Source organism: Oncorhynchus masou, chromosome 32 (genome assembly GCF_036934945.1).
Source record: "Oncorhynchus masou masou isolate Uvic2021 chromosome 32, UVic_Omas_1.1, whole genome shotgun sequence".
Classification (NCBI taxonomy): domain Eukaryota; kingdom Metazoa; phylum Chordata; class Actinopteri; order Salmoniformes; family Salmonidae; genus Oncorhynchus; species Oncorhynchus masou.
The window spans coordinates 9,325,888-9,350,966 of NC_088243.1; the positions used below are offsets into that span (position 1 = coordinate 9,325,888).

Sequence of the window (25,079 nt, forward strand, 5' to 3'; positions counted from 1 at the left end):
TTGATAAAGCGTGTCACGGGTCAACCTATTCAGTTTCTTCTTTCAGTCAACTCACCGTCATAGGTAGCAGAGCATCAGTCCATGTTCTAAAGTCTATCGGTTCTGTTCTATTGTGTTCCAGTGAAAAGTTTTATGGAATGTTGGTCTCCTTCCAGGAAGCAGGTTCCAGAGTTGTGGAACCTGGGAATTTTAGAACCTGTCACATGTTCTGTTCCGAGCATTGCCTGTCATTCGTGGTCAGAACAGATCAGTTTCGAGCATTGCCTGTCATTCATGGTCAGAACAGATCAGTTTCGAGCATTGCCTGTCATTCGTGGTCAGAACAGATCAGTTCCGAGCATTGCCTGTCATTCGTGGTCAGAACAGATCAGTTTCGAGCATTGCCTGTCATTCATGGTCAGAACAGATCAGTTTTGAGCATTGCCTGTCATTCGTGGTCAGAACAGATCAGTTTCGAGCATTGCCTGTCATTCGTGGTCAGAACAGATCAGTTCCGAAAGCACCTCGCCTTCCTTTTATTCTCCTTTTATATGAAAATAAATATTCTGTCTTTCTCTTATCAGCCATTCAGTTGTCACATAACGCGTCCTCTCTGACTGTCTGCCCCCTATCTCTTGCCATATCTCTGTTCCAGATACTGCCTCACATCCTTCAGGTTGTAGAAGAAGGGTCCTTTCCCACCCAGGTAGGCAATCTTCCTCCTCTGCACGATGCACACCCTCTCGTAGGACACGCCGTAGGCTACGTTAGCATTGTTGTCCATGCAGTCAGCCACCAGCTGGCACTGAGGCGGAAGGCTGAAGGCCTCAGTCAGTTTCATGGCCGCCACCACCCTCTCCTCCAGCGACCGGTGCTTCCTGACCTCGAAGGAGCATGGGCCCATGGTGGGTGCCACCCAGCCGTCTGAGGGGTGCGCCTCGTCGATGTAGACCAGCAGGAAGTCAGCCACGTTAGAGAACTCCTCCACCAGCCGCCGGAAGGCGGGCAGGTGGCTGATGAATGGGGGTCAGGTGGCCGAACCGAAGTTCACCACAAGAGGGCGCTCTGATGACTCGAAGTCCAGCAGGCGGCACTCGTCTCCAGGATGACGGGCCGTGGTGGTGGTCAAACTGCTCCTCCGCCGGACGCCATGGTTACCACCGCTACCAGGAACCTTCACCACTTTGGAGTTGGGTGCCTCACTGCCAAGTTTCACCTACATGGGGAGAGAGAGGGGAGGAGAGGGAGGAGAGGAGGGAGGAGGAGGGAGGAGAGGAGGGAGGGGGAGGAGAGAGGAAGGAGGGGGAGGAGGAGAGGAGGGAAGGAGGGAGAGGATGGGGAAGGAGGGGAGAGGAGGGAAGGAGAGGAGGGAGGAGGGAGGGAGGAAGGAGGGAGAGGAGGAGGGAGGGAGAGGAAGGAAGGAAGGAGGAGGGGAGGAGAGGAGGGAGAGGAGGGAAGGAGGGGAGGAGAGGAGGGGAGGAGGGAAGGAGGGGAGGGAGAGGAGGGAGAGGAGGGAAGGAGGGGAGGAGAGGATGGAGAGGAAGGAAGGAGGGGGGGAGAGGAGGGAGAGGAGGGAAGGAGGGGAGGAGAGGAGGGAGAGGAGGGAAGGAGGGGAGGAGAGGAGGAAAGGAGGGGAGGAGAAGAGGGAGAGGAGGGAAGGAGGGGAGGAGAGGAGGGAGAGGAGGGAAGGAGGGGAGGAGAGGAGGGAGAGGAGGGAAGGAGGGTAGGAGAGGAGGGAGAGGAAGGAGGGGAGGGAGGAAGAGATAAAGAGAGGTTGGTTATCAGCTGGTCATCTTGAGCTGTACCGTCTTTCTGAAAGAAAAGAGAAGCTTGGTGTCGCCAGTCAATCAAGACACAATAATATACACACTACATGTGGTTGGTGGCACCTTCATTGGATATCATTTATTATTTTTGTCAATCACACTGCTGCTCTCTCATGTAGCTATTTGTGCCTTACGGATTGTGGTTGTGGTGGATAGCTGTTCACAAACGTACATATCATCGCCTCCATGGCCAATTTATTGCCTTACCTCCTTTATCCTTACCTCCTTTATCCTACCTCATTTGCACACACTGTATATAGACTTTTTTACTGTATTATTGACTGTATGTTTGTTTATTCTGTGTTGTTGTATGTGTCAAATTGCTACGCTTTATCTTGGCCAGGTCGCAATTCTTAATGAGAACTTGTTCTCAACTGGCCAAACTGGTTAAATAAAGGTGAAAAAATAAAAAAAATATAAAAAAATATGTGTATTTTATACCAATAATGGTTGAATTGAATAATTGTAAGCTGCCTATCAATTGTTGTTTTTGTTGACCAGCGGATAGCCAGGGCTCCTGCAACAGCTGCATCGTGTGGATCCCAGTCTGTGGAACAGAAGTCTGATGACTTTCTCCCTTCTATACTCCTCTCTGCTCCATACTGTCAACAAAGAGTTTATTTAAGAAGGCCACGAGTTGGGGCTTTCATTGCTCAATCGAATTCATGCTAAATACATGTTCTTTCTCCATAGGCCTAATGGACACAAGGTCAAACTTGCGCTCTTTGGTAGACTTAAAAACAGCTGACAATTATCAAGATATCAAAGTGTCACCAACAAAAACGTAAACAATAAGCCTATAGCAAGCAATGGTAGCAATGAGCCCAATCAGTCCTCCATGACAACAAGATCATAAACAACTGAGTTGGCTCTTGTCGGCTCGGGAATTCAATCTTGAAACCTTCCAGGTTACTAGTCCAACAATCTAAGCACTAGGCTACGCTGCCGCCCCAAAGAAATTATTATTACTGAGTTTGGGAAATCAAAACAATTATGTTACCGACTACAATTTCGGAGAGGTAATGTAGTAACTGTAACAGACTACATTTAGAAAGTAACCTACCGAGCCCTGTGTGTGTGTGTGTGTGTGTGTGTGTGTGTGTGTGTGTGTGTGTGTGTGTGTGTGTGTGTGTGTGTGTGTGTGTGTGTGTGTGTGTGTGTGTGTGTGTGTGTGTGTGTGTGTGTGTGTGTGTGTGTGTGTGTGTGTGTGTGTGTGTGTGTGTGTGTGTGATGGAGTGTACAAAGCTGTTATCAAGGCAAAATATGGCTATTATGAAGCATCTCAAATATAAAATATGTTTAGGTTGCTACATGATTCCATATATGTCATTTCATAGCTTTGATGTCTTCACTACTATTCCACATTCTAGAAAATAGTACAAATAAAGAAAAACCCTGGAATGAGTAGGTGTGCCCAAACTTTGGACTAGTCCTGTCCATCACAGAAGACTGAAAAATGCCAAAACCGTTTGACATTGAAACACTGAACGACAGAACGACAGGAGCAGGGACTGAAGGAGAGGCAGGGACTGAATGACAGAATGACAGAACGACAGAGGCAGGGACTGAACGACAGGAGCAGGGACTGAACAACAGAGGCAGGGACTGAACGACAGAGGCAGGGACTGAACGACAGAGGCAGGGATTGAACGACAGAGGCAGGGACTGAACGACAGGAGCAGGGACTGAACGACAGAGGCAAGGACTGAACGACAGAGGCAGGGACTGAACGACAGAGGCAGGGACTGAACAACAGAGACAGGGACTGAACGACAGAGGCAGGGACTGAACGACAGGAGCAGGGACTGAATGACAGAGGCAGGGAATGAACGACAGAGGAAGGGACTGAACGACAGAACGACAGAGGCAGGGACTGAACGACAGAGGAAGGGACTGAACGACAGAGGCAGGGACTGAACGACAGAGGAAGGGACTGAACGAGAGGCATGGACTGAACGACAGAGGCAGGGATCGAACGACAGAGGAAGGGATTGAACAAGAGAGGCAGGGACTGAACGACAGAGGCAGGGACTGAACGACATAGGCAGGGACTGAACGACAGAGGCAGGGATTGAACGACAGAGGCAGGGACTGAACGACATAGGCAGGGATCGAACGACAGAGGAAGGGATTGAACAAGAGAGGCAGGGACTGAACGACAGAGGCAGGGACTGAACGACATAGGCAGGGACTGAACGACAGAGGCAGGGATTGAACGACAGAGGCAGGGACTGAACGACAGGAGCAGGGACTGAACGACAGAGGCAGGGACTGAACGACAGAGGCAGGGAATGAACGACAGAGGCAGGGACTGAACGACAGAGGAAGGGACTGAACGACAGAGGCAGGGACTGAACGAGAGTCAGGGACTGAACGGCAGAGGCAGGGACTGAACGACAGAGGAAGGGATTGAACAACAGAGGCAGGGACTGAACGACAGAGGTAGGGACTGAACGAGAGGCAGGGACTGAACGAGAGGCAGGGACTGAACGAGAGGCAGGGACTGAACGACAGAGGCAGGGACTGAACGACAGAGGAAGGGACTGAACGACAGGAGCAGGGACTGAACGACAGAAGCAGGGACTGAACGGCAGACACAGGGACTGAACGACAGAAGCAGGGACTGAACGACAGAAGCAGGGACTGAACGACAGAGGCAGTGACTGAACGACAGAGGAAGGGACTGAACGACAGGAGCAGGGACTGAACGAGAGGCAGGGACTGAACGAGAGGCAGGGACTGAACGACAGAGGCAGGGACGGAACGACAGAGGAAGGGGCTGAACGACAGGAGCAGGGACTGAACGACAGAAGCAGGGACTGAACGGCAGACACAGGGACTGAACGACAAAAGCAGGGACTGAACGACAGAAGCAGGGACTGAACGACAGAGACAGGGACTGAACGACAGAAGCAGGGACTGAATGAGAGGCAGGGACTGAATGACAGGAGAAGTGACTGAACGACAGAAGCAGGGACTGAACGAGAGGCAGGGACTGAACGAGAGGCAGGGACTGAACGAGGGGCAGGGACTGAACGAGAGGCAGGGACTGAACGACAGAGGCAGGGACTGAATGACAGAGGCAGGGACTGAATGACAGAGGCAGGGATTGAACGACAGAGGAAGGGACTGAACGACAGGAGCAGGGACTGTACGACAGAAGCAGGGACTGAACGATAGACACAGGGACTGAACAACAGAAGCAGGGACTGAACGACAGAAGCAGGGACTGAACGACAGAGACAGGGACTGAACGACAGAAGCAGGGACTGAACGAGAGGCAGGGACTGAACGAGGGGCAGGGACTGAACGAGAGGCAGGGACTGAACGACAGAGGAAGGGACTGAACAACAGAGGCAGGGACTGAACAACAGAGGAAGGGACTGAACGAGAGGCAGGGACTGAACGAGAGGCAGGGACTGAACGAGAGGCAGGGACTGAACGAGAGGCAGGGACTGAACGACAGAGGCAGGGACGGAACAACAGAGGAAGGGGCTGAACGACAGGAGCAGGGACTGAACGACAGAAGCAGGGACTGAACGGCAAACACAGGGACTGAACGACAAAAGCAGGGACTGAACGACAGAAGCAGGGACTGAACGACAGAGACAGGGACTGAACGACAGAGGCAGGGACTGAATGAGAGGCAGGGACTGAATGACAGGAGCAGGGACTGAACGACAGAGACAGGGACTGAACGACAGAAGCAGGGACTGAACGAGAGGCAGGGACTGAACGAGGGGCAGGGACTGAACGAGAGGCAGGGACTGAACGAGGGGCAGGAACTGAATGAGAGGCAGGGACTGAACGACAGAGGCAGGGACTGAATGACAGAGGCAGGGACTGAATGACAGAGGCAGGGACTGAACGACAGTGGCAGGGACTGAACGAGAGGCAGGGACTGAACGACAGAAGCAGGGACTGAACGACAGAAGCAGGGACTGAACGACAGAGACAGGGACTGAACGACAGAGGCAGGGACTGAACGACAGAGGCAGGGATTGAACGACAGAGGAAGGGACTGAACGACAGGAGCAGGGACTGAACGACAGAAGCAGGGACTGAACGACAGGAGCATGGACAGAATGTGTGTGTGCGTGTGTGTGTGTGTGTGTGTGTGTGTGTGTGTGTGTGTGTGTGTGTGTGTGTGTGTGTGTGTGTGTGTGTGTGTGTGTGTGTGTGTGTGTGTGTGTGTGTGTGTGTGTGTGTGTGTGTGTGTGTGTGTGTGTGTGTGTGATGGAGTGTACAAAGCTCTTATCAAGGCAAAATGTGGCTATTATGAAGCATCTCAAATATAAAATATGTTTAGGTTGCTACATGATTCCATATATGTCATTTCATAGCTTTGATGTCTTCACTACTATTCTACATTCTAGAAAATAGTACAAATAAAGAAAAACCCTGGAATGAGTAGGTGTGCCCAAACTTTGGACTAGTCCTGTCCATCACAGAAGACTGAAAAATGCCAAAACCGTTTGACATAGAAACACTGAACGACAGAACGACAGGAGCAGGGACTGAAGGAGAGGCAGGGACTGAACGACAGAACGACAGAACGACAGAGGCAGGGACTGAACGACAGGAGCAGGGACTGAACGACAGAGGCAGGGACTGAACGACAGAGGCAGGGACTGAACGACAGAGGCAGGGATTGAACGACAGAGGAAGGGACTGAACGACAGGAGCAGGGACTGTACGACAGAAGCAGGGACTGAACGATAGACACAGGGACTGAACGACAGAAGCAGGGACTGAACGACAGAAGCAGGGACTGAACGAGAGGCAGGGACTGAACGAGGGGCAGGGACTGAACGAGAGGCAGGGACTGAACGACAGAGGAAGGGACTGAACAACAGAGGCAGGGACTGAACGACAGAGGAAGGGACTGAACGAGAGGCAGGGACTGAACGAGAGGCAGAGACTGAACGAGAGGCAGGGACTGAACGACAGAGGCAGGGACTGAACGACAGAGGAAGGGACTGAACGACAGGAGCTGGGACTGAACGACAGAAGCAGGGACTGAACGACAGACACAGGGACTCAACGGCAGAAGCAGGGACTGAACGACAGAAGCAGGGACTGAACGACAGAGACAGGGACTGAACGACAGAAGCAGGGACTGAACGAGAGGCAGGGACTGAACGACAGGAGCATGGACTGAATGACAGAGACAGGGACTGAATGACAGAAGCAGGGACTGAACGAGAGGCAGGGACTGAACGACAGGAGCAGGGACTGAACGACAGAATCAGGGACTGAACGAGAGGCAGGGACTGAACGAGAGGCAGGGACTGAACAAGGGGCAGGGACTGAACGAGAGGCAGGGACTGAATGACAGAGGCAGGGACTGAACGACAGAGGCAGGGACTGAACGACAGAGGAAGGGACTGAACGACAGAGACAAGGACTGAACGACAAAGGCAGGGCAAGGGCATGTAAGAGTGAAAGAGAGCGAGAGCGAGAGCGAGAGAGCGAGAGCGAGAGCGAGAGAGGATGAAGCGATAGAGAGAGTGTGACAAAGTGACAAGGACACAACAGAGGATCAGACTCTCAACAAGGGGACAGAGATGGGAGAGGGAGGGTTTCCTCTACCAAATTACCCCAAACTAGACCAACAAGGGGACAGAGAGGGGAGAGGCAGGGGTTTCCTCTACCAAATTACCCCAAACTAGAACCACAAGGGGACAGAAGGGAGAGGCAGGGGTTTCCTCTACCAAATTACCCCAAACTAGACCAACAAGAGGACAGAGAGGGGAGAGGCAGGGTTTCCTCTACCAAATTACCCCAAACTAGACCAACAAGGGGACAGAGGGGAGAGGCAGGGTTTCCTCTACCAAATTACCCCAAACTAGACCAACCACATTCTTTAGTGACGAGCGTCGTGCTTCACGTGTTTCATTCGCCTACTATAAGCCATTCACATCCATTCTGTACATGTTCTTATCTGTCAAAATGCCTGTAGACGTAAGATGATCTGTGTAAGTGCCCACCTGTCTACCTGTCTACCTGTCTACCTGTCTCCTGTCTACCTGTCTACCTGTCTCCTGTCTACCTGTCTACCTGGTGTGATGCCTGGTGTCTGGCTGGCACTGACACACTGGTCTCTGTTTGGTTTGGGAGTTAAAATGTAACTTTTAGGACAAGCCAGACCTCTGAACTTCTGAGTAACAGAGGGGTGAATGGCCCTCATGGTTTTGACTGTCTGGGGACCAAAGTTCATCACGTTTTAGATCTGATAACCTACATTTTGAATTTGATATTAAAGTTCAATGTTTAAAGGAGAGGACATGGGCTCAGATGACCAGATAAGAAGAAGTCAGTGATGCAGATGTATAACTGTCCTTTTAAAATGAAGGACTGACCTTCTAAAAACGATACAGTCCCTTCGAAAGGTTAAGATTAACAGAGAAGTATGCCTATAACCGTTGACATAATTGTATGCTGACGCATACCAACTTTTCCAGGTGATGCCACTCGGACACTTTTAGAGGACACTATTTCGCTAGTCTTGCATACACAAGAGTAAAATGATCTGTGAATATGTCCATGAGAGATTACTATCATATTGGAACATTGCCCAATACCTGTGGGTCTGTTGAACACAGTTATACCCACAATACAAGTTGCTACAACTCACAGTATAAGCACAAACTCTAGCCTCAGTGTAGCCTGCAGTGTTAACATACATGGTTCATTACCTGTTTGTATGCGTCCAGCAGAAAGCTGTTTATATGACAGTATGCCATTGTTCATTACCTGTTTGTATGCCTCCAGCAGAAAGCTGTTTATACGACAGTATGCCATTGTTCATTACCTGTTTGTATGCGTCCAGCAGAAAGCTGTTTATACGACAGCATGCCATTGTTCATTACCTGTTTGTATGCGTCCAGCAGAAAGCTGTTTATACGACTGTATGCCATTGTTCATTACCTGTTTGTATGCGTCCAGCAGAAAGCTGTTTATATGACAGTATGCCATTGTTCATTACCTGTTTGTATGCGTCCAGCAGAAAGCTGTTTATACGACAGTATGCCATTGTTCATTACCTGTTTGTATGCGTCCAGCAGAAAGCTGTTTATACGACTGTATGCCATTGTTCATTACCTGTTTGTATGCGTCCAGCAGAAAGCTGTTTATACGACAGTATGCAATTGTTCATTACCTGTTTGTATGCCTCCAGCAGAAAGCTGTTTATACGACAGTATGCCATTGTTCATTACCTGTTTGTATGCGTCCAGCAGAAAGCTGTTTATACGACAGTATGCCATTGTTCATTACCTGTTTGTATGCGTCCAGCAGAAAGCTGTTCCATATGGAACGGAGCCCCGCCGAGGTCAGCATGCGCTGCCACTCTCCCCCGCCGCCACCAGGGCAGCTCAGCAACGAGACCACGCGCTTCACCAGCACCACCGAGTCGTAGAGCGCGAGGAACAGGCAGTTGGAGAAGAACCCCGGCAGGATCTGGAGGGTGACCAGCAGGTCCACGCTGGCAGCGCCCATTTGTTTAGGCTTCTGTCCCCGGACTAGACCGATGATGCGTCTCGGTTTTAGCTGCTTTCCAAGGACATGCCGCGAAGACAGGTGCTCCTCTGCTGTTCCCCGCTCACTGTCTGACACTGTCAAACACTAAATATGTCTCCTCTCTCGAAGATGGAAGGTCTTTATGCTACTGCTCGCATTTCAACGGAGTGCGCTCTGACTTGACTTGGAGCGCACAAATTAATTGTCACCCGGGATGAAAAAAGAGGCAAGAGAGGGCTCAAGGAGCGTATTCGAGGATTGTGCGCTGCGCTCCGCTGGTGCCAAAAGTTGTATCTAGCTGGCTTTGTAATTGCTTGTGTGCTCCAACGAGTTAGCCCTCTCGGCTGTAAATCTTTTTATACCGTAAATTATTCGCCTCCGTGATAGAGCTCCAGGCGTATCTTGTTGTAAGATCATGACGTCAGACCGAGTGCTACCCCCTCTCGTTGGCTATAGCGCTTCTCGGTAATATAACGCATCGAAACGGAGAAGTGTGGACAACCCTACAAGGAACTTTATAAATGTATGTGAAAATACAAAATACAGTACAACGTGGTTAATAACAAACATTTTTTTTATCATAAAAAGTAACAAAGATTAAAAACAATACATTTCTAGACTAAATTAAATTAAGATAGACCAACAAAAATACCAGTAAAAATTGATGTGCAGTTTTGATTTTTTTTAAATGTATTTTTTCGCAAGCTCTTTCATAAGTCCTATTCAATAAAATATGAAAACCACTAAAACAACCATTTGATCTTGTTTTATTGACTGCCTTTGTATTTAACATCTCATCTCATTCTCAGCTATCTTATCAAACGAAAAGAGTGGACAAAATTGCAAGCAAACTTGTACACTGTGTTTTTCTAGGAAAGAGTAAATCAGGGGCCCAGGTAGAATGAACAACACCTGTCTCTCTCTCCCCCTTCAGCTGACACAAATGAACTCCTCTTGCCAAGCGCAGTGAGCCCACCAGGAAAATAAAGACGTTATGATTAGTAATTGTCATAGTCGCTGGACATCTGCCATGTGGGATATTCAGACCTTTTATGAACTCATTATATAGCCACCCCTCATGATCACTCACTCACTCACTGCTTTTAGACTATTGAAATGCACCCCGTGTGCTTAGTCTAAAACACCATCCAGCACCCCTACAAGCCATTGCGGGAACGGGGTAAGATTCACCCACCTCTGGTCTCAAGTGATGTCCCCAAAGTCCTTTCCTTCTTCTACACGGATCTGAGAGGACTTTCCTTGTGTTTCTGACTTCAGATGACTGGAAGGAGACGAGAGTGAAAGGGGGGATAATTGAGGTACTACCCAGCCAGCTTGATGCTTCGTATCCTCAGTCTTCCATACATCCTGCCTAATCTCTTCTCCTGCAGAAGCTGTATACCTGGTACTGTATACAGAAAGCCTGTTCCTCTAGGCCATAAAGAAAGTCCATGGGGTACAAGCCAATGGCTGCACATACAGGATGTAATGTCATGGCCACAGGAGGTTGGTGGCACCTTCATTGGGGAGAATGGGCTCGTGTTAATGACTGGAGCAGAATCTGTGGAATGTTATCAAATACATCAAACAGATTGTTTCCAGGTGTTTGATGTCATTCCATCTTCTCCGTTCCGGCCATTATTATAAGCCCATTCTCCCTACACTGGTCATGGTCGTTATTATGAGCCCATTCTCCCTACACTGGTCATGGTCGTTATTTAAGCCATTCTCCCTACACTGGTCATGGTGGTTATTTAAGCCATTCTCCCTACACTGGTCATGGTCGTTATTTAAGCCATTCTCCCTACACTGGTCATGGTGGTTATTTAAGCCATTCTCCCTACACTGGTCATGGTCGTTATTTAAGCCATTCTCCCTACACTGGTCATGGTGGTTATTTAAGCCATCCTCCCTACACTGGTCATGGTGGTTATTTAAGCCATTCTCCCTACACTGGTCATGGTGGTTATTTAAGCCATTCTCCCTACACTGGTCATGGTGGTTATTTAAGCCATTCTCCCTACACTGGTCATGGTGGTTATTTAAGCCATTCTCCCTACACTGGTCATGGTCGTTATTTAAGCCATTCTCCCTACACTGGTCATGGTGGTTATTTAAGCCATTCTCCCTACACTGGTCATGGTGGTTATTTAAGCCATTCTCCCTACACTGGTCATGGTGGTTATTTAAGCCATTCTGCCTACACTGGTCATGGTGGTTATTTAAGCCATTCTCCCTACACTGGTCATGGTGGTTATTTAAGCCATTCTCCCTACACTGGTCATGGTGGTTATTTAAGCCATTCTCCCTACACTGGTCATGGTGGTTATTTAAGCCATTCTCCCTACACTGGTCATGGTGGTTATTTAAGCCATTCTCCCTACACTGGTCATGGTCGTTATTTAAGCCATTCTCCCTACACTGGTCATGGTGGTTATTTAAGCCATTCTCCCTACACTGGTCGTGGTGGTTATTTAAGCCATAGGCTTTGTTTTTTACATGACATCTATCCACGTGAGGGCACAGTCCGCTTACAAAGGCTTAGGAGCAATAGATTGTTTATTATGTCCAAAGAGGTGACACAATTGCCAAACATTTCAGTTTGGCAACAGTATTACCTTAAATCATAGCAGGTTGACAGATAGTTATAATCTATAGAGGTGACATCTTGTTTAACACCTAGGTCAACCTTTATCTAGGATTGTCCCATATAGAGGCTCAATAGATGATCATACTGTCTGTTGATAAGCAAATGTTTGCTAAGGTTACGGTTAAGGTTTAGAATAAGGGTTAGAGTTAGGACTAGGGTTAAGTTTAGGGTTAGGATAAAAGTTAAGGGTTAATGTTAGGGTTGTGTTTAGGATTAGGATAAGAGTTAAGTGTTAAGGTTAAGGTAAGGGTTAGGGCTATAGTTAGAGTTAGTGGATAGTTAGTTGAAATGTTGTTGACAATTATTGGACACCTACTGAACATCTACAAACCATCTCCTGACCGTCTCCTGGCCATCTGCAAACCATCTCCTGACCATCTGCAAACCATCTCCTGACCATCTGCAAACCATCTCCTGACCATCTGCAAACCATCTCCTGACCATCTGCAAACCATCTCCTGACCATCTGCAAACCATCTCCTGACCGTCTCCTGACCATCTACAAACCATCTCCTTGGGACTATCCAAAGAAAGTGTTACTAGCACAACAAGGTTTTCTAACGGTATAGCATAACGGTATAGCATAACGGTATAGCATAACGGTATAGTATAACAGTATAGTATAACGGTATAGCATAACGGTATATAGCATAACGGTATAGTATAACGGTATAGCATAACGGTATAGTATAACAGTATAGTATAACGGTATAGTATAACGGTATAGCATAACGGTATAGCATAACGGTATAGCATAACGGTATAGTATAACGGTATAGCATAACGGTATAGTATAACGGTATAGTACAACGGTATAGTATAACGGTATAGCATAACGGTATATAGCATAACGGTATATAGCATAACGGTATATAGCATAACGGTATATAGCATAACGGTATGGCATAACGGTATAGCATAACGGTATAGTATAACGGTATAGTATAACGGTATAGCATAACGGTATATAGCATAACGGTATATAGCATAACGGTATATAGCATAACGGTATATAGCATAACGGTATAGCATAACGGTATAGCATAACGGTATATAGCATAATGGTATATAGCATAACGGTATAGCATAACGGTATAGCATAACGGTATATAGCATAACGGTATAGCATAACGGTATAGGGGTTATAGGGCAGTTACATGTATATATAATCATCTTATAGGAAAAACAAATGCAATGTCGTTCATTCTAAAGAGTGGTCTCCATTGTCAAGCATTCAGTTTGAATCTGACTACGTAGTGTTATAAAATGGTGACAATGCATTCGTTTCTGTGTCACATAAGATGTTTACCCAAGTAAGCCAATCGGTTTTTACATTATTTATTAACCTTTACTTACCTTTACTTATCATTATTTATTTTCCTTTACTTAACCTTTACTTATTCAGAAGACCTATTTCATGAGGGAGACCTGATTAGATAGAGAACGCTCTGATGATTCTGTTTCGGTGGCTGTCAATAGCTGATGAAATGGAGTTAGAATACGGTGGCTGTCAATAGCTGATGAAATGGAGTTAGCATACGTTGCTGTCAATAGCTGATGAAATGGAGTTAGCATACGTTGCTGTGGATGTCAATAGCTGATAAAATGGAGTTAGCATACGTTGCTGTGGATGTCAATAGCTGATAAATGGAGTTAGCATACGTTGCTGTCAATAGCTGATGAAATGGAGTTAGCAAATGTTGCTGTCAATAGCTGATGAAATGGAGTTAGCATACGTTGCTCTCAATAGCTGATGAAATGGAGTTAGCATACGTTGCTGTCAATAGCTGATGAAATGGAGTTAGCATACGTTGCTGTGGATGTCAATAGCTGATAAAATGGAGTTAGCATACGTTGCTGTCAATAGCTGATGAAATGGAGTTAGCATACGTTGCTGTCAATAGCTGATGAAATGGAGTTAGCATACGTTGCTGTCAATAGCTGATGAAATGGAGTTAGCATACGTTGCTGTGGATGTCAATAGCTGATAAAATGGAGTTAGCATACGTTGCTGTCAATAGCTGATGAAATGGAGTTAGCATACGTTGCTGTGGATGTCAATAGCTGATAAAATGGAGTTAGCATACGTTGCTGTCAATAGCTGATGAAATGGAGTTAGCATACGTTGCTGTCAATAGCTGATGAAATGGAGTTAGCATACGTTGCTGTGGATGTCAATAGCTGATAAAATGGAGTTAGCATACGTTGCTGTCAATAGCTGATAAAATGGAGTTAGCATACATTGCTGTGGATGTCAATAGTTGATAAATGGAGCTAGCATTAAGGTCATTGATTGATTGATTGAAATTATTTGAAAATGAAAAGTATTTAACCTGCTCAGGTCGTAGCCAACAGGTTGGAGTTGAGCTAAAGTTAGATTAGGTGTTAGGGTTAGAGGCTGGGGTTGGAGCTGAGATTAGATTAGGTGTTAGGGTTAGAGACTGGGGTTGGAGCTGAGATTAGATTAGGTGTTAGGGTTAGAGACTGGGATTACCTGAGGTTAGGTTAGGTGTTAGGGTTAGAGGCTGGGGTTGGAGCTGAGATTAGATTAGGTGTTAGGGTTAGAGACTGGGGTTGGAGCTGAGATTAGATTAGGTGTTAGGGTTAGAGACTGGGGTTGGAGCTGAGATTAGATTAGGTGTTAGGGTTAGAGGCTGGGGTTGGAGCTGAGATTAGATTAGGTGTTAGGGTTAGAGGCTGGGGTTGGAGCTGAGATTAGATTAGGTGTTAGGGTTAGAGGCTGGGGTTGGAGCATAGATTAGATTAGGTGTTAGGGTTAGAGGCTGGGGTTGGAGCTGAGATTAGATTAGGTGTTAGGGTTAGAGGCTGGGATTACCTGAGGTTAGGTTAGGTGTTAGGGTTAGAGCCTGGGGTTGGAGCTGATGTAAGGTGTTAAGGTTATAGGTTAGAGGCTGGAGCTGAGGTTAGGTTAGGTGTTAGAGGTTAGAGGCTGGAGCTGAGGTTAGGTGTTAGGGTTAGAGGCTGGAGCTGAGGTTATGTTCGATCAGGTGTTATGGTTAGAGGTTAGAGTCTGGGGTTGGAGCTGAGATTAGATTAGGTGTTAGGGTTAGAGGTTAGAGTCTGGAGCTGAGATTAGATTAGGTGTCATGGTTAGATTGATTGAAATGATTGGGGTTGGAGCTCAGATTAGGTTAAGTGTTAGGGTTAGAGGTTGGGGTTGGAGCTGAGGTTAAGTGTTTGGGTTAGAGGTTCGAGTTTAGAGATTGGGGATGGGTTTAAGGACTGTGTATTCCTACATGTAGCTCTATTCTTGTCGTCTCTTTAGATGTGTGGATATTGTAGCCCTACTCCTACACCACTAACCCAGAAAACTCTAGCTGGGCCAGCAGAACAATGCTTTTCCTGTCCCCTGTTCTCTCTCTGTTTCTCACTCTCTTTCTCTCACTCTCTCACACAGAGACAGACAGGCAGGCAGACAGTTTTGATAATGCTCACTTTGTGCTCACTCATCTATCATTAGAAGGCACCAGGACTGGTGGTGTTATCACTCGTTACAGCATACCCTAACACAGAAAAAGGAAGCTATATTTGCACGTGAGGATTTTGGCAGTGTGATGAGCATGTGAAGGAGGGAGCGGGGAAAACATAGGGAACAGGAAGGAACAAGGGAAACAGGGGAGTTACACTTCAAATAGATCTGAAACAACAGCAGGATTGATGGGCAGGGTAGGAAATCCAGTGGACGGTGAACTTTGTCTCGCCTGTTTAGCTCTCTCTCCTCCTCTCCTTCTCTCATAGTCTCTCATCCTGTCTCTGTCTGTCTATCCACACTCTCCCTCTCTCTCCTCTCTCCCCCCTCTCACTTTGTCTCTCCAACCTCCTCTTTCTCTCTCTCTCTTTCTCACTCTCGCTCTCTCCTCCCCCTCTCTCTAGCCCTTCTCTCTCCTCCCCCTCTCTCTGTCTCCTAGCCAGCTGTTGTACCGGTCCGGTCTTCTCAGACTCTTTTTATATTCGGCTCACATTCAACGTTTGGGTCATGGAGTTCTTCCCAACCCAACCCAACCCTTCCTTTGTCAACGCTCTCTGCCTCTCTTCTTCCCTTCTTTCTCTCATTCCCCCTTTCCCCCTCTCCTTCCCTCTGCTCTGGGTCAAACCGACTCGACAGCATCAACAAGTCTTGAAGAAGCCCAATTGAGCTCCATTCCTGTCACAGCCGACCGACAGGCAGCCAGCTCTCGCCAAGTCAGCTATGTTCACTGTGGGGGTTAGTGAACATTGGAGATAATGTCAAGTCATTCAGTTCCGAAAAAGCATACCGAATGACTCCCTGCCCACCCCCTCCCCCACACACACACTCTCTCAATCACTTGATCCAAATGTCAGCGACACAGATTTTCTATATCAGTCATAATTATCCCCTTAAGGATCCGCCCCTTTCTTTCAATTTTCGCCTAAAAATGCAGACCCAAATCTAACTGCCTGTAGCTCAGGACCTGAAGCAAGGATATGCATATTCTTGAAACACTTTGAAGTGTGTGGAAATGTGAACCTAATGTATTAGAATATAACACAATAGATCTGGTAAAAGATAAATCAAAGGATGTTTTTTACTTTGTATGTATTTTTTTGAACAATCATATTTGAAATGCATGAGAAAAGCCATAATGCATTATTCCAGCCCAGGTGCAATTTAGATTTTGGCACTAGATGGCAGCAGTGTATGTGCTAAGTTTTAGACTGATCCAGTGAACCATTGCATTTATGTTCAAAATGTTGCGTCAAGACTGCCCAGATATGCCTAATTGGTTTATTAACAACTTTTCAAGTTCATAACTGTGCCCTCTCCTCAAACAATGGCATGGCGTTATTTCACTGTAATAGCTACTGTACATTTGACAGTGCTGTTAGAGTAACAAGAATTTAAGCTTTCTGACAATATCAGATATGTCTATGTCCTGGGAAATGTTCTTGTTACTTACAAACGCATGCTAGTTGCATTAGTGCATATATAAGCTCTACCATCCCGTGGATGGGACACCTGTAAAGAGCCATTTAAAGACTATATAACACAATACAGTAAATCTTTTTGCATTATTACGCTTCATTAAAATTATCCTGAACAAAAATATAAACGCAACATGCAACAATTTCAAAGATTTTACTGAGTTACAGTTCATGTAAGGAAATCAGGCAATTGAAATAAATGAATTAGACCCTAATCTGTGGGTTTCACATGACTGGGCCTGGCTCCCACTGTCTGAATAAGTTTTGCCCGACAAAAGTAGTTTTCAGCAACCCACCCCCCTCCCTCAGACAATCCCGCAGGTAAAGAAGCCGGATGTGGAGGTCCTGGGATGGCGTGGTCTGCAGTTCTGAGGCCGGTTGGACGTACTGCCAAATTCTCTAAAATGTCATTTAAGGCAGCTTAATGAACATTAAATTCTCTGGCATCAGCTCTGGTGAACATTCCTGCAGTCAGCATGCCAATTGTAAGCTCCCTCAAATCTTGAGACATCTGTGGAATTGTGTTGTGTGACAAAACTGCACATTTTAAAGTGGCATTTTATTGTCCCCGGCACAAGGTGCACCTGTGTAATGATCAAGCTGTTTAATCACCTTATTGATATGCCACACCTGTCAGGATTATCTTGGTAAAGGAGAAATCTTCACTAACAGGGATGTAAACAAATTTGTGCACAAACTTTGAGAGAAATAATATTTTTCTGTGTATGGAACATTTCTGGGATCTTTTATTTCACCAACACTTTACATGTTGTGTTTATATTTTTGTTCCTAATACTTTAAATAGTATTATAATAATAACAATATATTTTATTTGTGCATTTTAAGATATTCAAACATACTTTATGCGGTATTCAGGCTAACCTTATGCGGTATTCAGGCTAACCTTATGCGGTATTCAGGCTAACCTTATGCGGTATTCAGACTTACCTTATGCGGTATTCAGGCTAACCTTATGCGGTATTCAGGCTAACCTTATGCGGTATTCAGACTTACCTTATGCGGTATTCAGGCTAACCTTATGTGGTATTCAGACTACCTTATGCGGTATTCAGGCTTACCTTATGCGGTATTCAGGCTAACCTTATGCGGTATTCAGGCTAACCTTATGCGGTATTCAGACTTACCTTATGCGGTATTCAGGCTAACCTTATGTGGTATTCAGACTACCTTATGCGGTATTCAGGCTAACCTTATGCGGTATTCAGACCTACCTTATGCGGTATTCAGGCTAACCTTATGCGGTATTCAGACCTACCTTATGTGGTATTCAGACTACCTTATGCGGTATTCAGACCTACCTTATGTAGTATTCAGACTTACCTTATGTGGTATTCAGACTACCTTATGCGGTACTCAGACTTACCTTATGCGGTACTCAGACTTACCTTATGTGGTATTCAGACTACCTTATGAGGTATTCAGACTTACCTTATGCGGGTGCTGAATAGGCTTTGCAGGCGTGATTCCCTTGCAGCCACTGAATACATTTAATTCAGCACCAATTGGTAGATTTAAAAAAATACTCTGATCTTGTATATTATGTAGGGTTAGGAAAGTATTTATGAATAATAAAAAAAACACCGGTTTGGAGAGCCTTTATGCACAGACATGACAGAGGGAGAAAAGCAAACTGACAACGTAGGCTCATGGAATGATGGAAAATAAAACTTAAAAGGACACGCGCCTTTTTTTAAATGTTCACCTAAAATTACATACCCAAATCTAACTGCCTGTATTTCAGGCCCTGAAGCAAGGATATGCCTATTATTGGTACCATGTGAAAGAAAGTCTTTGAACTTTGTGGAAATGTGAAAGGAATGTAGGAGAATATAACAGAATAGATCTGGTAAAAGATCATTCAAAGAAAAAAAACATCTGCTCTTTTGTATTTTTTTGTACCATCATCTTTGAAATGCAAGGTAAAGGCCATAATGTATTAGTCCAGCCCAGGTGCTATTTAGATTTTGTGCACTAGATGGCAGCAGTGAATGTGCAACGTTTGAGACTGATCCAATGAACCATTGTATTTCTGTTGAAAATGTTGTGTCAAGACTGCCCAAATGTGCCTAATATGTTAATTAATAACTTTTCAAGTTCATAACTGTGCCCTCTCCTCAAACAATAGCATGGTATTATTTCACTGTAATAGCTACTGTAAATTGGACAGTGCAGTTAGTTTAACAATAATTTAAGCTTTCTGCCAATATCAGATATGTCTATGTCCTGGGAAATGTTCTTGTTACTTACTTGTTACTTAATTAAAACAACTCAATGGGTTTGGTGCTATATAGTGTAATTTGTGCATGGCTACAGAAGCCTATAGCTTAGTTAAATGTTACAAGGCCAACATTTCATAAACTTTACTGTGGAAAAGATATGTTGATATGCTTCAGTTTGCTGCCATATGACTTGTCACCTGAAAATATAAGAGTAAAATGAATTTAAAACTACTTCCATGAAAATTGTCTGTCCTCAGTTTCACTACTGAGTTCCAAACTGCCTCTGGAAGCAATGTCAGCACAAGAACTGTTCGTCGGGAGATTCATGAAAAGGGTTTCCATGGCCGAGCAGCCGCACACAAGCCTAAGATCACCATGCTCAATGCCAAGCATCGGCTGGACTGGTGTTAAGCTCACCGCCATTGGACTCTGGAGCAGTGGAAATGCGTTCTCTGTAGTGATGAATCACGCTTCACCATCTGCCAGTCCGACAAACAAATCTTGATTTGGTAGACGTCAGGAAAACGCTAACTGCCCGAATGCATAGTGCCAAATGTAAAGTTTGGTGGAGGAGGAATAATGGTCTGGGGCTGTTTGTCATGGTTTGGGCCCCTTAGTTCCAGTGAAGGGAAATGTTAACGCTACAGCATACAATTATATTCTAGATGATTCTGTGCTTCCATGGCAACAGTTTTGGGAAGACCCTTTTCCTTTTCAGCCTGACAATGTGCAAAAATAAATGGTTTGTCTATAGATCATTGTGGAATAACTTGACTGGCCTGCACCTGACCTCAAACCCATCGAACACCTTTGGGATGAATTGGAATGCCGACTGCGAGCCAGGCGTCGTCGGCCAACATCAGTGCCTGATCTCACTAATGCTCTCGCTCCCCGCAGCCATGTTTCAGAAGAGTGCAAGTTGTTATAGCAGCAAAGGTGGGACCACCTCTATATTAAAGCCCATGATTTTGGAATGAGATGTTCAACGAACAGGTGTCCACATACTTTAGTCACGTAGTGCACTTGTTACTCAGACATTATTTGATATTGAGATAAAAACAGCTGCAATGGGTCTTCAAATGAATGTGGGCACTTCCCACTCCTCTCGTACGTTGGACTGTGAGTAGAGGGCACAGGAAAGACAGGAGAATATGAGTCAAAATAAAATATGCAGTGTGGCGGATTCGTACCCACGCCGACACGGGACATGTGTGCAGTGGGGAGAGAGTTTGAGTCAACGTGACCTCACCCCATTCTGTTAAGCAATCATGTGAGCCAACTTTGATAAATGTACAATTGTCACTGATGGATACAAAGGCAACATGCATATCAAGTCAATATTTACTCTAATTACAAAGTTGTATGAGTGCCAGGCTAAATCCTATTTAAAAAAAAATTAGCTCCAGAAATGCAAACATGGAGTTTGGATACGAGTTTGGTTATATGATCCATAACCTGATTTGGATGGAGACAGTGTTAGAAACAGCAGATGAGAATGATATTTCAGCACACTACAGGAGCTGATCAGAGCTACTGAATGTCCTTGGTCTAACCTGGGCACCACTGACCAACATGGATATCAAGACAACATAGAACAAGTATTGTTACATGAGTCTTTCTATTGCATAATGAATGGTTCTTGGTTGACAGTAGACAGAAGCAGACGTTATGATGAGGGACTTACAAGCTATGCAAACACCAGGCATGTAAACATTACGCATGTATAAGATACTTATATAATAACAATGTAGAACTGCAGTCTTATAAGGAATAGCTGTCTGCATCGAGAAAAGGTAAACAATGAAACATACCCCTAGATCCCATGCCTAACACAGACGCAAGCAGATACACACACACACACACACACACACACACACACACACACACACACACACACACACACACACACACACACACACACACACACACACACACACACACACACACACACACACACACACACACACACACACACACACACACACACATACACACACACACACACATACACACACATATACACACACACACACACACACACACACACACACACACACACACACACACACACACACACACACACACACACACACACACACACACACACACACACACACACATACACAAAAGCACACACACAAGCATCAGAATGCTTTCCTCAAATATTTACTTTAATTACAAAGTTGTGTATGCGCCGGGCTAAATCCTACAACAAAAATAAGCTCCAGAAATGCAAACACAGCAGTTGGATATGACCATGTTTATCTAACCAGATTTGGATGGAGACAGTGTTAGAAACAGTGGATGATATTTCAGCACAGGGGGTCTTCACTCGAGCAGCTGGTCAGAGCTACTGAATGTCATTGGTCTTTTTATTTATTTTTATTTTACCTTTATTTTACTAGGCAAGTCCGTTAAAAGAACAAATTCTTATTTTTAATGAAGGCCTAGAAACAATGGGTTAACTGCCTGTTCAGGGGTAGAACAACAGATTTGGAGCTTGTCAGCTCAGGGATTTGAACTTGCAAACATTTCAGTTACTAGTCCTATGCTCTAACCACTAGGCTAACCTGGGCACCACTGACCAACATGGATATCAAGACAACACTGAACAGGTATAACATCTAACATCATCGTCTATGTACTGTACAACATTTAGCAGACACTTTTATTCAAAGCAATTTACAGTAACATTTTACATTTACATTACATTTACATTTAAGTCATTTAGCAGACGCTCTTATCCAGAGCGACTTACAAATTGGTGAATTCACCTTCTGACATCAGTGGAACAGCCAAACATATGGGTGGTCCCAGGAATCAAAAACACTATCCTGGTGTTACAAACAACATGCTCTACCAACTGATCCATAGAGGACACTACAATTGAAGAGTCACTTTCTTTGACAAATACCAACGACAGGCATATGAATCAGAGCTGCACATACAACGTTCATTGAACATAATCTGACATTCTCGAAATTCCTTCTTTAACTTTTCTCCTCCCCCAATGGAAAACATTGTTTTAGCATTAGCCATTGAGTTTGTAAACTACGGCTTGTGCCATAAATCAGCACAATCTATACTTGTAGTTTTTCAAAATGCTGGTTTTTTGAAGCTAAAATTGGGATCATGTATACTGTGCTAATTACCACACAAACTATAGTAACAGAGAGCAATGTACAACACAACAAACTTAGCAGAACTAGTTATTTGTGGTAAATGCACGGGGGACCACCATCTTTATGCTCCTCCCATCCAAATACGTTACGAAAGTGCATAGATAATTTGTTGACATCAATCTAAAAAACAACCACTAATTTCACTGTTTGTGTCTGTATATCTTGTTGCTAAGAAGACTGCTGGCCAATAACATATCTCTTTGCATACCTATAATGTGAATATGGAGTGACTCCATACCAGGCCTGGGATCAAATACTACAATGAACACAAATATTAACACATGTAAAGTGTTGGTCCCATGTTTTCATGAGCTGAAATGAAAGATCCCAAAAATTGTCTATACAAAAAAATAGCTTATTTCACTCACAGATTTTGGGCACACATTTGTTTACTATTAGTGAGCATTTCTCCTTTGCCAAGATAATCCATCCACTTGTCAGTTGTGGCATATAAAAAAAGCTGATTAACCTGCATGATCGTTACGCAGTTGCACCTTGTGCTGGGGAGAATAAAAGGCCACTCTAAAATGTGCATTTTTTTGTCACATAACACAATGCAACAGATGTCTTACATTTTGAGCGAGAGTGCAATTGGCATGCTGACTGCAGAAATGTTGCCTGAGAATTCCTCCAATGTCGTTTTAGAGAATTTGGCAGTACGTCCAACCAGCTTCACGTGTAACCACATTCAGCTTCTTCACATCATCTTTAATCACTTGTATTTATTTATTTAACCTTTATTTATCGAGCCAAGTCAATAAAGAACAAATTCTTATTTACAATGACGGCCTACTGGAAGACAAAAGGCCTCTTGCGGGGACAGGGACTTGGATTTTTTTTTAATCAAAAAAATATATATATAAGACAAAACACACATCAGGACAAGAGCGACAACACAACACTACATAAAGAGAGACCTAAAGACAACAACACAGCAAGGCAGCAATGCATGAGAACACAGCATGATAGCAACACAACATGACAACAACATGGTAGCAACACAACATGGTAGCAGCACAAAACATTGTACAAATATTATTGTGCACAGACAACAGCACAAAGGGAGACAAGCCACCCGTACAGCTGATGAAACTTTGGGATTGCACAACTGAAGAAGTTCTGCAAAAACTGTCAGAAACAGTCTCAGGGAAGCTCATCTGACTGCTCGTCGTCCTCACCAGGGTCTTGACCTAAATGCAATTGGACGTCATAACTGACTTCAGTGGGCAAATGCTCACCTTTGTTGGCATGCTGGGGAAGTGTTCTCTTCACGGATTAATCGCGGTATCAACTGTCAGACAGTGTGTATGGAATCGTGGAGGCGAGCGGTTTGCTGATGTCAACGCTGTGAACAGAGTGCCCCATGGTGGCGGTTGAGTTATAGTATGGGCAGAGATAAGCTACGGACAATGAACACAATTGCATTTTATTGATGGCAATTTGAATGAGCACAGAGATACAGTGAAAAGATCCTGAGGCCCATTGTCGTGCCATTCATCTGCCAACAAAAAAGCAGAGTCATCCGTGGGAAAGAATCTGGAGAATTGGATACGTCTAGTATACTGTAGACACAACCTCACAGATTCACTAAACAGAGAACATCCCTGGTCATCTCTACTGCCTCTGATCTGGGGGACTCATAAAGCACAATACTTCGCCTGTAAATGATGTCTGAGTGTTGGCGTAAGATCCTGGCTATCCTTTAAAAAAATCAAATGGTGCCATCTGGAATGTGAAATGATTTATATTTTTACATTTGATACTTAAGTATATTTTAGCAATTACATTTACTTTTGATACTTAACTATATTTAAAACCAAATATTTTTGTACTTTTACTCAAGTAGTATTTTACTAGGTGACTTTCACTTTTACTTGAGTCATTTACTTTACTCAAGTATGACAATTGGGCAAAATATATATAAAATATATATATCTTTTTTAAAGTATGACGTTCTTATGAGGCAAAATTACATGCTTTTACGACCCAGAGTTCAGGGAGAGTGTCATGAAGGGACAGATGCCAGATTGCTACCTGTCAGATCAACGCCTCAATAATCCACCCGGGCTAAAGGTTCACCCTTTAAAACCCAGACAGTCAAAGTTCATGACCCCCATAAACCCTTACCCCCTCACCCCTGTCTCCTCCCGCCGACCGGCCTGCAAGCCTGTTCCACCTCCCTCCCTCTCTCAGATCCAGATTGGAAATAGAAAAAGACCGCCTGAGATTTTTCCTCGAAAATAGCAACCGTCTTTGGCATTGACACTTCTGTTTACAGACGGGCCTGATAGTCTAATTTGCTAAACTGTTAGAGTAAACACAGAAGTCTGCCCACAGGGCACCGGCTGCCAGCGGCCACCAGATTTCTAAGCGGGCACGGCTCGCCTCTCTGAAGGGTTTTCAATCAGGTCCTCTTATAGAAGACAAGACTGCAGCAAGAGTGACACCTTAAAACCCGAAGACAGGGTTGGAAGGTTAATGGAATGTTGCACTATAAGGGACAGTTGAGAGTTTTGCTAACACTTTATTTTGAGAGTCCCCATGTAGATACCAACAAGACCTTTTGTTTGAAATGTTACACAAAATGGTTTGGTTCTACATGTGTGGAAATGTACAGTAAAAAAAAAGTACAGTACAGTACAGTGTGTGTATCTATCACTTTCCTAAGCAAAGACTTAAACACTTTAATATATATATATATATATATATATATATA

At 44.8% G+C, this 25,079-nt stretch overlaps 1 pseudogene; it reads right to left on the reverse strand.

The window, feature by feature from the left end:
- Window positions 1-9,707, reverse strand: part of LOC135525528 (type II iodothyronine deiodinase-like) — a 9,827-nt pseudogene extending 120 nt beyond the window's left edge.
- Window positions 9,708-25,079: the final 15,372 nt, after the last annotated feature.